The sequence below is a fragment of the Camellia sinensis genome, chromosome 5, assembly GCF_055761805.1.
Source record: "Camellia sinensis isolate YWXY chromosome 5, ASM5576180v1, whole genome shotgun sequence".
Taxonomy (NCBI): Eukaryota; Viridiplantae; Streptophyta; class Magnoliopsida; order Ericales; family Theaceae; genus Camellia; species Camellia sinensis.
In genome coordinates this window covers 144555054-144559385 of record NC_138965.1, presented here as the reverse complement: position 1 = coordinate 144559385, position 4332 = coordinate 144555054, and positions in this window count along the sequence as shown.

Genomic DNA, 4332 nt, shown 5'->3' with positions numbered 1-4332 from the left:
ATCCCGTATCAATATCCTTACTTCATAGGTTGTTGGATATGGTCCAAAAAACGCTTTGTGCAACATAAAAAATAGTAAAAAAACATAATAAAAGAAGATAGAGAAAGTAAACCAAACCAAGCCAAGTCTTAAGTCCTATAAAATGAAGTCGGCTACATGAATCTTTCTTCTTTACTCGACTCTATCAAAGGCCATTTCGTTAGTCAAATTAAGGAGATTCATATCTCTATTTATTACGCTATCCCACGTCAATCTAGGTCTAACCCATCCTCTAACACTTCCACCCACTGTCACTGCATCGTACCTCTTCATTAATGTCTCTGTTGGTCTCCGTTGTATATGACCAAATCATCTCAATCTATTCTCTTTCAACTTATCTTCTCTCGGTACTACTCCTACCCATTCTCTCTTACAACTCATAACCAAACACATAACCCAAAATCCTATTCAAAGATCATAAAAAAATTTTAAAAAAATTCTGGAAATATTTTTATTTAAAATATAAATATAACAGGTGAGGAAAGAAAAAGAAAAAGAAAAAGAAAACACTGTTCCAGTCAACCGGCCGGACGTCCGAGGGGACGTTCGGGTTAGCCAAATTTTCCCGCCTGGAAAGGAGTTTTCAAAAGTGGAAAAGAGTTTTCAAAAATAGGTGCGGAATTATAATTTGAAAACATAAAACAAATACCACACTCAAAAGTGGGGGTGGAAATGTGTTTGGAGAGCTTCTCCAAACACAGCCGTAGGCTCCACTAAGCCCTATACAACCATAACCCAATTTTGAGACCTAAGAAAAAGAAGAAAAAAAAAAAAGATTCCAAATTCAGAAAACGAATGAGAAACAAAAATACATTAACAAAACATTTCTAACACTCACACCTAGCCTGCCTAACTAGTTGGTAAAGGGTTTGACTCCCCTTCCCCCATTCTTATTAAAAGACATATAATATACCTTAAGTTCTGCATACAGCTAAAGGTCTCCAACTTTTATCATCGCAAACATGGAAAGATATATATAACTTTCTTCATAATATAATTTATTCCAAACATGGAACTAATCACAAGCATCCAACTAGGCAATTACATAAAACATCGACAAAAATCTGGTGACAAACCATTTTGTTTTTAAAAATACTAGCTGTTAGGTTTTATTATTGGCAATCCCGTTTGACAAGGATTTCTTTAAGAAGTTGATTTTCTTCCAAAACTAGGATTACTTTTGGATTTCTATAAGTAATTGGATTTCTTCCAAAACTAGAATTACTTTTGGATTTTCTATAAATAGTTGGTTTTCTCCCAAAACTATTGAATGCCTCCAGATCTTCTTTTTGGTTCTTAAGGTTTATATGTGGGGATATTTTGTTAGTTTTCTTTGATGTTTTATTGAGTATTCAACTCATGGTTTAAAGAGAGTACATCAAAGATTTTGTTTGTTATACACAAGAGAGAAAGAGAGAGAGAGAGAGAGAGAGAGAGAGAGAGAGAGAGAGTTGTTCTTCGGTGGATTCTGAAGAATTCGGGCTTGAAGCTTCGGTGGATTCTGGAGTGGCTCATCGTAAAGACAATTCCGAGGTGAAGACGGGGTTGGAAGAGGCACATAGAGGTTGGTTCAATTAGGCGTCGATTCGCTAGGTAATTGAGAGTATACCTGTGTAATTCCTTTAAATCTTCTTAGTGGATGGTTTTGTGGCTGTTACCCGTGATTTTTTTATCACAATTGGAGGTGTCCAATTGTGGTTTTTTCACGTAAAATCGTTGTGTCGATTTGTCTTGATTGTTTGATTGAGATTGTTATATTCTGCTTAAAATTGATACATAATCACAAATCAACATCTAGGGGATTTCTAGAATTTTCAATTGGTATCAGAGCAGGTCGTTCTATTTTTTTAAAAAAAATTCTTTTAGACCGAGATCTTGTTTGATTTGTGATAATGGATTCAATTCGTGAGGAAAATTCTATGGTTTGACCACCCTTACTTGACGGATCAAATTATTCTTTTTGGAAAGCTCGGATGAGATCGTTTTTGAAATCTATAGATGAAAAAGTTTGGCAATCTGTCATGAATGGGTGGACCGAACCAACAATTACCGTTGATGGAGTAACTTTCCCCAAACCAATTGAAAAGTGGGACACAATTGATTACCAAAATAGTAGCTGGAATAGTAAAGCTATCAATTCTCTCTTTTGCGCTGTCACACCTGAAGAGTTTAGCCGAATTTGCAATTGTGAAGTCGCAAAAGAGGCTTGGGATATCTTACAAACTATTCATGAGGGCACTCCTTCAGTTAAACGCTCAAAACTTCAAAGGCTCACGTCTAGTTTCGAAAACCTTTCAATGAAAGATAGTGAGACCTTTGATAAATTTTATACGGAGTTGAGTGACATTGTAAATTCCAGCTTCAATTTAGGTGAAAAAAATACCATAATCCAAAGTTGTGGAAAAAATTTTGAGATCCTTGCCCGATCGGTTCCAACCAAAAGTTACGGCTATTGAGGAAGCTCAAGATGTTGACAACCTCAAGCTGGATCAGTTGGTTGGAAATCTCCAAACTTATGAGGCACATAATAATTTCAAAAAGAAGCAAAAAGATATTACTTTTAGTAGTGCTCATAGAGTTGGAGAGGATTCTGATGAGGATTGTGATATAGATTCCAAGATTACGGCTGCTTTTGTTAAACAATTTAAAAAATCTTTTTTGAAAAAGAATCCTAATCTTTTGGAATCTACTCATACTCATAAATCTAAAGGCAAAGATAAACTCAAAATTAATTCTATAGCCAAGAAGGAGAAAGGAAAGATACAAGGGAACTCTGAAAGACTCCAATGCTATGAATGCCAAGGATTTGGCCACTTTGCTCAAGAATGCCCCACTCGGTTAAGGAAGAAGAAAGCCCTCGCTATCACTTGGGATGATGAATCAAAATCTGATGAAGATGAAAGTGACAATGAAGATCAAGGTGAAGAGGGACATAAACAATTCCTTGCTTTCATGGTGGCTTCTGAAATTGAAGGACAAACAGAGTATCCGAAGAGCCCTGTTGAGACTACCACTGATGATGAATCCTCAGGAAGTGATGATGAAGAGCTTGAGCAAGCTTATGAAAAGTTGTATAAGGAATCTCTTAAGTTATCCAAATTGAATGACAAACTCACTATGAAACTCACAGAATGTGAAAGTGAGAGTGTCAAACTAAAGGAGGAGATTTCTGAGGCTAGGCTTGATGCCATCAAGATAGCTAATGATCGACAAGCTCTTTGTGCAAAACTCTTGACTTGTGAGACAGAGAGGAACGAGCTACAACAAATCTAAGCAACATATGAAGAAAAAATTGAAACTCTTGAGATGTCTCAAGTTGCTTTGGAAGAACTAATGATCAAGAAAGAGGAAGACCTCAAGTGTGCCATGGTTACCATTGGTCTTTGGAACAAAGGATCAAAGACTTTGGAAAATATCATTGGGTCTCAACAAATCTGTTCTGACAAGAGTGGCATTGGCTTTGGTGGTAAGAAAGAGCAAAAACAGAGTGCATCAACATCTCATGATACAAGAACTCAAGGGCAAGTGGAACAAAAAATTCAACATAAGGATGGACTTCACAAACTTCCTAGAGTTGGTAAGGTAAAAGAAAAGAAGGTATACCTTGTTTTTATTTGTCATCATTGTGGTGTGCATGGTCATATTCGCCCTTATTGTTATAAGTTGCATGGGAGAGTGTCTTTGCCTAGACCTAAAAATTGGAAGTTGGAAGCCAAGTCGAGACGGGTTCCTATTGTAGCGGAAAGGAACCACAACGTCAAGACACCACCCAAGAACTGCAATTTTCACAATTTTGTTCGTACTAAAGCAGTTTGGGTGAGAAAACTTGACTTGTGTTAATTTGGTTTGTCATTTTAGTTTTTGGGTTTCTGTGTTTGTTTTTGTCATTACATGTGTGCTTGTTCATTTTTTTTTTGTCTTGCTTTATTCTTGAAAAAAAAATTTTGAAAAAAAAAAAATCCCAAAAAGATTTTCTTAGTATGGTTTTGCAAGCTTGAAATTTTTGAGTGGTCCTTGGTGCATATTAGAATTGATGAGAATATCCATTACATGTTAATATATGTGTGCTTTCTGTGGTCATTACTCGTTTTGGAGTGTGTGTTGTTTTATTAGTATGTCTCATTCTGTACACACTCTTTGATTAGCAAATTTTGGAGTCTTCCGCCTTAGTGATTATTTTTTTTCTACGGACTTTTGTCATTAATCTTTTGCGTTTCTAGAGGAATTGACCTATACTAGCATATCTTGGGTGATGTTGAGTCTCTTAACCATCTTCCATCTTTTTGCACCTCC